Genomic DNA, 13,621 nt, shown 5'->3' with positions numbered 1-13,621 from the left:
CAATTGTCAGTGGCAATACAATATCATGCAGAATTTGTTCAATTGTCAGTGGCAATACAATATCATGCTGCATTTGTTCAATTGTCAGTGGCAATACAATATCATGCAGCATTTGTTCAATTGTCAGTGGCAATACAATATCATGCAGAATTTGTTCAATTGTCAGTGGCAATACAATATCATGCAGCATTTGTTCAATTGTCAGTGGCAATACAATATCATGCTGCATTTGTTCAATTGTCAGTGGCAATACAATATCATGCAGAATTTGTTCAATTGTCAGTGGCAATACAATATCATGCTGCATTTGTACAATTGTCAGTGGCAATACAATATCATGCAGAATTTGTTCAATTGTCAGTGGCAATACAATACATGCAGAATTTGTTCAATTGTCAGTGGCAATACAATATCATGCTGCATTTGTTCAATTGTCAGTGGCAATACAATATCATGCAGAATTTGTTCAATTGTCAGTGGCAATACAATATCATGCAGAATTTGTTCAATTGTCAGTGGCAATACAATATCATGCAGAATTTGTTCAATTGTCAGTGGCAATACAATATCATGCAGAATTTGTTCATTTGTCAGTGGCAATACAATATCATGCTGCATTTGTTCAATTGTCAGTGGCAATACAATATCATGCAGAATTTGTTCAATTGTCAGTGGCAATACAATATCATGCAGAATTTTTTCAATTGTCAGTGGCAATACAATATCATGCTGCATTTGTTAATTGTCAGTGGCAATACAATATCATGCAGAATTTGTTCAATTGTCAGTGGCAATACAATATCATGCTGCATTTGTTCAATTGTCAGTGGCAATACAATATCATGCAGATTTGTTCAATTGTCAGTGGCAATACAATATCATGCAGAATTTGTTCAATTGTCAGTGGCAATACAATATCATGCAGAATTTGTTCAATTGTCAGTGGCAATACAATATCATGCAGAATTTGTTTCAATTGTCAGTGGCAATACAATATCATGCTGCATTTGTTCAATTGTCAGTGGCAATACAATATCATGCAGAATTTGTTCAATTGTCAGTGGCAATACAATATCATGCTGCATTTGTTCAATTGTCAGTGGCAATACAATATCATGCTGCATTTGTTCAATTGTCAGTGGCAATACAATATCATGCAGAATTTGTTCAATTTGTCAGTGGCAATACAATATCATGCAGAATTTGTTCAATTGTCATGCAATACAATATCATGCTGCATTTGTTCAATTGTCAGTGGCAATACAATATCATGCAGAATTTGTTCAATTGTCAGTGGCAATACAATATCATGCTGCATTTGTTCAATTGTCAGTGGCAATACAATATCATGCAGAATTTGTTCAATTGTCAGTGGCAATACAATATCATGCTGCATTTGTTCAATTGTCAGTGGCAATACAATATCATGCAGAATTTGTTCAATTGTCAGTGGCAATACAATATCATGCAGAATTTGTTCAATTGTCAGTGGCAATACAATATCATGCAGAATTTGTTCAATTGTCAGTGGCAATACAATATCATGCAGAATTTGTTCAATTGTCAGTGGCAATACAATATCATGCTGCATTTGTTCAATTGTCAGTGGCAATACAATATCATGCAGAATTTGTTCAATTGTCAGTGGCAATACAATATCATGCTGCATTTGTTCAATTGTCAGTGGCAATACAATATCATGCAGAATTTGTTCAATTGTCAGTGGCAATACAATATCATGCAGAATTTGTTCAATTGTCAGTGGCAATACAATATCATGCAGAATTTGTTCAATTGTCAGTGGCAATACAATATCATGCAGAATTTGTTCAATTGTCAGTGGCAATACAATATCATGCAGAATTTGTTCAATTGTCAGTGGCAATACAATATCATGCTGCATTTGTTCAATTGTCAGTGGCAATACAATATCATGCAGAATTTGTTCAATTGTCAGTGGCAATACAATATCATGCTGCATTTGTTCAATTGTCAGTGGCAATACAATATCATGCAGAATTTGTTCAATTGTCAGTGGCAATACAATATCATGCAGAATTTGTTCAATTGTCAGTGGCAATACAATATCATGCAGAATTTGTTCAATTGTCAGTGGCAATACAATATCATGCAGAATTTGTTCAATTGTCAGTGGCAATACAATATCATGCTGCATTGTTCAATTGTCAGTGGCAATACAATATCATGCAGAATTTGTTCAATTGTCAGTGGCAATACACTATCATGCTGCATTTGTTCAATTGTCAGTGGCAATACAATATCATGCAGAATTTGTTCAATTGTCAGTGGCAATACAATATCATGCTGCATTTGTTCAATTGTCAGTGGCAATACAATATCATGCAGAACTTGTTCAATTGTCAGTGGCAATACAATATCATGCAGAATTTGTTCAATTGTCAGTGGCAATACAATATCATGCAGAATTTGTTCAATTGTCAGTGGCAATACAATATCATGCTGCATTTGTTCAATTGTCAGTGGCAATACAATATCATGCAGAATTTGTTCAATTGTCAGTGGCAATACAATATCATGCTGCATTTGTTCAATTGTCAGTGGCAATACAATATCATGCAGCATTTGTTCAATTGTCAGTGGCAATACAATATCATGCAGAATTTGTTCAATTGTCAGTGGCAATACAATATCATGCAGCATTTGTTCAATTGTCAGTGGCAATACAATATCATGCTGCATTTGTTCAATTGTCAGTGGCAATACAATATCATGCAGAATTTGTTCAATTGTCAGTGGCAATACAATATCATGCTGCATTTGTTCAATTGTCAGTGGCAATACAATATCATGCAGAATTTGTTCAATTGTCAGTGGCAATACAATATCATGCAGAATTTGTTCAATTGTCAGTGGCAATACAATATCATGCTGCATTTGTTCAATTGTCAGTGGCAATACAATATCATGCAGAATTTGTTCAATTGTCAGTGGCAATACAATATCATGCAGAATTTGTTCAATTGTCAGTGGCAATACAATATCATGCAGAATTTGTTCAATTGTCAGTGGCAATACAATATCATGCAGAATTTGTTCAATTGTCAGTGGCAATACAATATCATGCTGCATTTGTTCAATTGTCAGTGGCAATACAATATCATGCAGAATTTGTTCAATTGTCAGTGGCAATACAATATCATGCAGAATTTGTTCAATTGTCAGTGGCAATACAATATCATGCTGCATTTGTTCAATTGTCAGTCGCAATACAATATCATGCAGAATTTGTTCAATTGTCAGTGGCAATACAATATCATGCAGCATTTGTTCAATTGTCAGTGGCAATAAAATATCATGCTGCATTTGTTCAATTGTCAGTGGCAATACAATATCATGCAGAATTTTTTCAATTGTCAGTGGCAATACAATATCATGCTGCATTTGTTCAATTGTCAGTGGCAATACAATATCATGCAGAATTTTTTCAATTGTCAGTGGCAATACAATATCATGCTGCATTTGTTCAACTGTCAGTGGCAATACAATATCATGCAGAATTTGTTCAATTGTCAGTGGCAATACAATATCATGCTGCATTTGTTCAACTGTCAGTGGCAATACAATATCATGCAGCATTTGTTCAATTGTCAGTGGCAATACAATATCATGCAGAATTTGTTCAATTGTCAGTGGCAATACAATATCATGCAGAATTTGTTCAATTGTCAGTGGCAATACAATATCATGCAGAATTTGTTCAATTGTCAGTGGCAATACAATATCATGCTGCATTTGTTCAATTGTCAGTGGCAATACAATATCATGCAGAATTTGTTCAATTGTCAGTGGCAATACAATATCATGCAAGATTTGTTCAATTGTCAGTGGCAATACAATATCATGCAGAATTTGTTCAATTGTCAGTGGCAATACAATATCATGCTGCATTTGTTCAACTGTCAGTGGCAATACAATATCATGCAGAATTTGTTCAATTGTCAGTGGCAATACAATATCATGCAGAATTTGTTCAATTGTCAGTGGCAATACAATATCATGCTGCATTTGTTCAATTGTCAGTGGCAATACAATATCATGCAGAATTTGTTCAATTGTCAGTGGCAATACAATATCATGCAGAATTTGTTCAATTGTCAGTGGCAATACAATATCATGCAGAATTTGTTCAATTGTCAGTGGCAATACAATATCATGCAGAATTTGTTCAATTGTCAGTGGCAATACAATATCATGCAGAATTTGTTCAATTGTCAGTGGCAATACAATATCATGCAGAATTTGTTCAATTGTCAGTGGCAATACAATATCATGCAGAATTTGTTCAATTGTCAGTGGCAATACAATATCATGCTGCATTTGTTCAACTGTCAGTGGCAATACAATATCATGCAGAATTTGTTCAATTGTCAGTGGCAATACAATATCATGCAGAATTTGTTCAATTGTCAGTGGCAATACAATATCATGCTGCATTTGTTCAATTGTCAGTGGCAATACAATATCATGCAGAATTTGTTCAATTGTCAGTGGCAATACAATATCATGCAGAATTTGTTCAATTGTCAGTGGCAATACAATATCATGCAGAATTTGTTCAATTGTCAGTGGCAATACAATATCATGCAGAATTTGTTCAATTGTCAGTGGCAATACAATATCATGCTGCATTTGTTCAATTGTCAGTGGCAATACAATATCATGCAGAATTTGTTCAATTGTCAGTGGCAATACAATATCATGCAGAATTTGTTCAATTGTCAGTGGCAATACAATATCATGCTGCATTTGTTCAATTGTCAGTGGCAATACAATATCATGCAGAATTTGTTCAATTGTCAGTGGAAATACAATATCATGCAGCATTTGTTCAATTGTCAGTGGCAATAAAATATCATGCTGCATTTGTTCAATTGTCAGTGGCAATACAATATCATGCAGAATTTTTTCAATTGTCAGTGGCAATACAATATCATGCTGCATTTGTTCAATTGTCAGTGGCAATACAATATCATGCAGAATTTTTTCAATTGTCAGTGGCAATACAATATCATGCTGCATTTGTTCAACTGTCAGTGGCAATACAATATCATGCAGAATTTGTTCAATTGTCAGTGGCAATACAATATCATGCTGCATTTGTTCAACTGTCAGTGGCAATACAATATCATGCAGCATTTGTTCAATTGTCAGTGGCAATACAATATCATGCAGAATTTGTTCAATTGTCAGTGGCAATACAATATCATGCAGAATTTGTTCAATTGTCAGTGGCAATACAATATCATGCAGAATTTGTTCAATTGTCAGTGGCAATACAATATCATGCAGAATTTGTTCAATTGTCAGTGGCAATACAATATCATGCAGAATTTGTTCAATTGTCAGTGGCAATACAATATCATGCAGAATTTGTTCAATTGTCAGTGGCAATACAATATCATGCTGCATTTGTTCAATTGTCAGTGGCAATACAATATCATGCAGAATTTGTTCAATTGTCAGTGGAAATACAATATCATGCAGCATTTGTTCAATTGTCAGTGGCAATAAAATATCATGCTGCATTTGTTCAATTGTCAGTGGCAATACAATATCATGCAGAATTTTTTCAATTGTCAGTGGCAATACAATATCATGCTGCATTTGTTCAATTGTCAGTGGCAATACAATATCATGCAGAATTTTTTCAATGTCAGTGGCAATACAATATCATGCTGCATTTGTTCAACTGTCAGTGGCAATACAATATCATGCAGAATTTGTTCAATTGTCAGTGGCAATACAATATCATGCTGCATTTGTTCAACTGTCAGTGGCAATACAATATCATGCAGCATTTGTTCAATTGTCAGTGGCAATACAATATCATGCAGAATTTGTTCAATTGTCAGTGGCAATACAATATCATGCAGAATTTGTTCAATTGTCAGTGGCAATACAATATCATGCAGAATTTGTTCAATTGTCAGTGGCAATACAATATCATGCAGAATTTGTTCAATTGTCAGTGGCAATACAATATCATGCAGAATTTATTCAATTGTCAGTGGCAATACAATATCATGCAGAATTTGTTCAATTGTCAGTGGCAATACAATATCATGCAGAATTTGTTCAATTGTCAGTGGCAATACAATATCATGCTGCATTTGTTCAACTGTCAGTGGCAATACAATATCATGCAGAATTTGTTCAATTGTCAGTGGCAATACAATATCATGCAGAATTTGTTCAATTGTCAGTAGCAATACAATATCATGCAACATTTGTTCAATTGTAAGTGGCAATACAATATCATGCTGCATTTGTTCAACTGTCAGTGGCAATACAATATCATGCAGAATTTGTTCAATTGTCAGTGGCAATACAATATCATGCAGAAATTTGTTCAATTGTCAGTGGCAATACAATATCATGCAAAATTTGTTCAATTGTCAGTGGCAATACAATATCATGCAGAATTTGTTCAATTGTCAGTGGCAATACAATATCATGCAAAATTTGTTCAATTGTCAGTGGCAATACAATATCATGCAGAATTTGTTCAATTGTCAGTGGCAATACAGTATCATGCAGAATTTGTTCAATTGTCAGTGGCAATACAATATCATGCAGAATTTGTTCAATTGTCAGTGGCAATACAATATCATGCTGCATTTGTTCAACTGTCAGTGGCAATACAATATCATGCAGAATTTGCTCAATTGTCAGTGGCAATACAATATCATGCAGAATTTGTTCAATTGTCAGTAGCAATACAATATCATGCAGAATTTGTTCAATTGTCAGTGGCAATACAATATCATGCAGAATTTGTTCAATTGTCAGTGGCAATACAATATCATGCAGAATTTGTTCAATTGTCAGTGGCAATACAATATCATGCAGAATTTGTTCAATTGTCAGTGGCAATACAATATCATGCAGAATTTGTTCAATTGTCAGTGGCAATACAATATCATGCAGAATTTGTTCAATTGTCAGTGGCAATACAATATCATGCAGAATTTGTTCAATTGTCAGTGGCAATACAATATCATGCAGAATTTGTTCAATTGTCAGTGGCAATACAATATCATGCAGCATTTGTTCAATTGTCAGTGGCAATACAATATCATGCAGAATTTGTTCAATTGTCAGTGGCAATACAATATCATGCTGCATTTGTTCAATTGTCAGTGGCAATACAATATCATGCAGAATTTGTTCAATTGTCAGTGGCAATACAGTATCATGCAGAATTTCTTCAATTGTCAGTGGCAATACAGTATCATGCAGAATTTGTTCAATTGTCAGTGGCAATACAATATCATGCAGAATTTGTTCAATTGTCAGTGGCAATACAGTATCATGCAGAATTTGTTCAATTGTCAGTGGCAATACAATATCATGCAAAATTTGTTCAATTGTCAGTGGCAATACAATATCATGCAGAATTTGTTCAATTGTCAGTGGCAATACAGTATCATGCAGAATTTGTTCAATTGTCAGTGGCAATACAATATCATGCAGAATTTGTTCAATTGTCAGTGGCAATACAATATCATGCTGCATTTGTTCAACTGTCAGTGGCAATACAATATCATGCAGAATTTGTTCAATTGTCAGTGGCAATACAATATCATGCAGAATTTGTTCAATTGTCAGTAGCAATACAATATCATGCAGAATTTGTTCAATTGTCAGTGGCAATACAATATCATGCAGAATTTGTTCAATTGTCAGTGGCAATACAATATCATGCAGAATTTGTTCAATTGTCAGTGGCAATACAATATCATGCAGAATTTGTTCAATTGTCAGTGGCAATACAATATCATGCAGAATTTGTTCAATTGTCAGTGGCAATACAATATCATGCAGAATTTGTTCAATTGTCAGTGGCAATACAATATCATGCAGAATTTGTTCAATTGTCAGTGGCAATACAATATCATGCAGAATTTGTTCAATGTCAGTGGCAATACAATATCATGCTGCATTTGTTCAATTGTCAGTGGCAATACAATATCATGCAGAATTTGTTCAATTGTCAGTGGCAATACAATATCATGCAGAATTTGTTCAATTGTCAGTGGCAATACAATATCATGCTGCATTTGTTCAATTGTCAGTGGCAATACAATATCATGCAGAATTTGTTCAATTGTCAGTGGCAATACAATATCATGCAGAATTTGTTCAATTGTCAGTGGCAATACAATATCATGCTGCATTTGTTCAATTGTCAGTGGCAATACAATATCATGCAGAATTTGTTCAATTGTCAGTGGCAATACAATATCATGCAGCATTTGTTCAATTGTCAGTGGCAATACAATATCATGCTGCATTTGTTCAACTGTCAGTGGCAATACAATATCATGCAGAATTTGTTCAATTGTCAGTGGCAATACAATATCATGCAGAATTTGTTCAATTGTCAGTGGCAATACAATATCATGCAGAATTTGTTCAATTGTCAGTGGCAATACAATATCATGCAGAATTTGTTCAATTGTCAGTGGCAATACAATATCATGCTGCATTTGTTCAATTGTCAGTGGCAATACAATATCATGCAGAATTTGTTCAATTGTCAGTGGCAATACAATATCATGCAGAATTTGTTCAATTGTCAGTGGCAATACAATATCATGTAGAATTTGTTCAATTGTCAGTGGCAATACAATATCATGCAGAATTTGTTCAATTGTCAGTGGCAATACAATATCATGCAGAATTTGTTCAATTGTCAGTGGCAATACAATATCATGCAGAATTTGTTCAATTGTCAGTGGCAATACAATATCATGCAGAATTTGTTCAACTGTCAGTGGCAATACAATATCATGCTGCATTTGTTCAATTGTCAGTGGCAATACAATATCATGCTGCATTTGTTCAACTGTCAGTGGCAATACAATATCATGCAGAATTTGTTCAATTGTCAGTGGCAATACAATATCATGCAGAATTTGTTCAATTGTCAGTGGCAATACAATATCATGCAGAATTTGTTCAATTGTCAGTGGCAATACAATATCATGCAGAATTTGTTCAATTGTCAGTGGCAATACAATATCATGCAGAATTTGTTCAATTGTCAGTGGCAATACAATATCATGCTGCATTTGTTCAACTGTCAGTGGCAATACAATATCATGCAGAATTTGTTCAATTGTCAGTGGCAATACAATATCATGCAGAATTTGTTCAATTGTCAGTGGCAATACAATATCATGCAGAATTTGTTCAATTGTCAGTGGCAATACAATATCATGCAGAATTTGTTCAATTGTCAGTGGCAATACAATATCATGCAGAATTTGTTCAATTGTCAGTGGCAATACAATATCATGCAGAATTTGTTCAATTGTCAGTGGCAATACAATATCATGCAGAATTTGTTCAATTGTCAGTGGCAATACAATATCATGCAGAATTTGTTCAATTGTCAGTGGCAATACAATATCATGCAGAATTTGTTCAATTGTCAGTGGCAATACAATATCATGCAGAATTTGTTCAATTGTCAGTGGCAATACAATATCATGCTGCATTTGTTCAACTGTCAGTGGCAATACAATATCATGCAGAATTTGTTCAATTGTCAGTGGCAATACAATATCATGCAGAATTTGTTCAATTGTCAGTGGCAATACAATATCATGCAGAATTTGTTCAATTGTCAGTGGCAATACAATATCATGCAGAATTTGTTCAATTGTCAGTGGCAATACAATATCATGCAGCATTTGTTCAATTGTCAGTGGCAATACAATATCATGCTGCATTTGTTCAACTGTCAGTGGCAATACAATATCATGCAGAATTTGTTCAATTGTCAGTGGCAATACAATATCATGCAGAATTTGTTCAATTGTCAGTGGCAATACAATATCATGCAGAATTTGTTCAATTGTCAGTGGCAATACAATATCATGCAGAATTTGTTCAATTGTCAGTGGCAATACAATATCATGCTGCATTTGTTCAATTGTCAGTGGCAATACAATATCATGCTGCATTTGTTCAACTGTCAGTGGCAATACAATATCATGCAGAATTTGTTCAATTGTCAGTGGCAATACAATATCATGCAGAATTTGTTCAATTGTCAGTGGCAATACAATATCATGCAGAATTTGTTCAATTGTCAGTGGCAATACAATATCATGCAGAATTTGTTCAACTGTCAGTGGCAATACAATATCATGCTGCATTTGTTCAATTGTCAGTGGCAATACAATATCATGCAGAATTTGTTCAACTGTCAGTGGCAATACAATATCATGCTGCATTTGTTCAACTGTCAGTGGCAATACAATATCATGCAGAATTTGTTCAATTGTCAGTGGCAATACAATATCATGCAGAATTTGTTCAATTGTCAGTGGCAATACAATATCATGCAGAATTTGTTCAATTGTCAGTGGCAATACAATATCATGCAGAATTTGTTCAACTGTCAGTGGCAATACAATATCATGCTGCATTTGTTCAATTGTCAGTGGCAATACAATATCATGCAGAATTTGTTCAACTGTCAGTGGCAATACAATATCATGCTGCATTTGTTCAACTGTCAGTGGCAATACAATATCATGCAGAATTTGTTCAATTGTCAGTGGCAATACAATATCATGCTGCATTTGTTCAACTGTCAGTGGCAATACAATATCATGCAGAATTTGTTCAATTGTCAGTGGCAATACAATATCATGCTGCATTTGTTCAATTGTCAGTGGCAATACAATATCATGCTGCATTTGTTCAATTGTCAGTGGCAATACAATATCATGCAGAATTTGTTCAACTGTCAGTGGCAATACAATATCATGCTGCATTTGTTCAACTGTCAGTGGCAATACAATATCATGCAGAATTTGTTCAATTGTCAGTGGCAATACAATATCATGCTGCATTTGTTCAACTGTCAGTGGCAATACAATATCATGCAGAATTTGTTCAATTGTCAGTGGCAATACAATATCATGCAGAATTTGTTCAATTGTCAGTGGCAATACAATATCATGCAGAATTTGTTCAATTGTCAGTGGCAATACAATATCATGCAGAATTTGTTCAATTGTCAGTGGCAATACAATATCATGCAGAATTTGTTCAATTGTCAGTGGCAATACAATATCATGCAGAATTTGTTCAACTGTCAGTGGCAATACAATATCATGCTGCATTTGTTCAATTGTCAGTGGCAATACAATATCATGCTGCATTTGTTCAATTGTCAGTGGCAATACAATATCATGCAGAATTTGTTCAACTGTCAGTGGCAATACAATATCATGCTGCATTTGTTCAACTGTCAGTGGCAATACAATATCATGCAGAATTTGTTCAATTGTCAGTGGCAATACAATATCATGCTGCATTTGTTCAACTGTCAGTGGCAATACAATATCATGCAGAATTTGTTCAATTGTCAGTGGCAATACAATATCATGCAGAATTTGTTCAATTGTCAGTGGCAATACAATATCATGCAGAATTTGTTCAATTGTCAGTGGCAATACAATATCATGCAGAATTTGTTCAATTGTCAGTGGCAATACAATATCATGCAGAATTTGTTCAATTGTCAGTGGCAATACAATATCATGCAGAATTTGTTCAACTGTCAGTGGCAATACAATATCATGCTGCATTTGTTCAATTGTCAGTGGCAATACAATATCATGCTGCATTTGTTCAATTGTCAGTGGCAATACAATATCATGCAGAATTTGTTCAACTGTCAGTGGCAATACAATATCATGCTGCATTTGTTCAACTGTCAGTGGCAATACAATATCATGCAGAATTTGTTCAATTGTCAGTGGCAATACAATATCATGCTGCATTTGTTCAACTGTCAGTGGCAATACAATATCATGCAGAATTTGTTCAATTGTCAGTGGCAATACAATATCATGCAGAATTTGTTCAATTGTCAGTGGCAATACAATATCATGCAGAATTTGTTCAATTGTCAGTGGCAATACAATATCATGCAGAATTTGTTCAACTGTCAGTGGCAATACAATATCATGCTGCATTTGTTCAATTGTCAGTGGCAATACAATATCATGCTGCATTTGTTGAATTGTCAGTGGCAATACAATATCATGCAGAATTTGTTCAACTGTCAGTGGCAATACAATATCATGCTGCATTTGTTCAACTGTCAGTGGCAATACAATATCATGCAGAATTTGTTCAATTGTCAGTGGCAATAAAATATCATGCTGCATTTGTTCAACTGTCAGTGGCAATACAATATCATGCAGAATTTGTTCAATTGTCAGTGGCAATACAATATCATGCAGAATTTGTTCAATTGTCAGTGGCAATACAATATCATGCAGAATTTGTTCAATTGTCAGTGGCAATACAATATCATGCAGAATTTGTTCAACTGTCAGTGGCAATACAATATCATGCTGCATTTGTTCAATTGTCAGTGGCAATACAATATCATGCAGAATTTGTTCAACTGTCAGTGGCAATACAATATCATGCTGCATTTGTTCAACTGTCAGTGGCAATACAATATCATGCAGAATTTGTTCAATTGTCAGTGGCAATACAATATCATGCAGAATTTGTTCAATTGTCAGTGGCAATACAATATCATGCAGAATTTGTTCAATTGTCAGTGGCAATACAATATCATGCAGAATTTGTTCAACTGTCAGTGGCAATACAATATCATGCTGCATTTGTTCAATTGTCAGTGGCAATACAATATCATGCTGCATTTGTTCAATTGTCAGTGGCAATACAATATCATGCAGAATTTGTTCAACTGTCAGTGGCAATACAATATCATGCTGCATTTGTTCAACTGTCAGTGGCAATACAATATCATGCAGAATTTGTTCAATTGTCAGTGGCAATACAATATCATGCTGCATTTGTTCAACTGTCAGTGGCAATACAATATCATGCAGAATTTGTTCAATTGTCAGTGGCAATACAATATCATGCAGAATTTGTTCAATTGTCAGTGGCAATACAATATCATGCAGAATTTGTTCAATTGTCAGTGGCAATACAATATCATGCAGAATTTGTTCAATTGTCAGTGGCAATACAATATCATGCAGAATTTGTTCAATTGTCAGTGGCAATACAATATCATGCAGAATTTGTTCAACTGTCAGTGGCAATACAATATCATGCTGCATTTGTTCAATTGTCAGTGGCAATACAATATCATGCTGCATTTGTTCAATTGTCAGTGGCAATACAATATCATGCAGAATTTGTTCAACTGTCAGTGGCAATACAATATCATGCTGCATTTGTTCAACTGTCAGTGGCAATACAATATCATGCAGAATTTGTTCAATTGTCAGTGGCAATACAATATCATGCTGCATTTGTTCAACTGTCAGTGGCAATACAATATCATGCAGAATTTGTTCAATTGTCAGTGGCAATACAATATCATGCAGAATTTGTTCAATTGTCAGTGGCAATACAATATCATGCAGAATTTGTTCAATTGTCAGTGGCAATACAATATCATGCAGAATTTGTTCAACTGTCAGTGGCAATACAATATCATGCTGCATTTGTTCAATTGTCAGTGGCAATACAATATCATGCAGAATTTGTTCAACTGTCAGTGGCA

This window comes from Euprymna scolopes, chromosome 17, assembly GCF_053919585.1.
Source record: "Euprymna scolopes isolate OS-2025 chromosome 17, ASM5391958v1, whole genome shotgun sequence".
NCBI classification, from domain to species: Eukaryota; Metazoa; Mollusca; class Cephalopoda; order Sepiida; family Sepiolidae; genus Euprymna; species Euprymna scolopes.
This window is presented reverse-complemented; position numbering follows the sequence as displayed.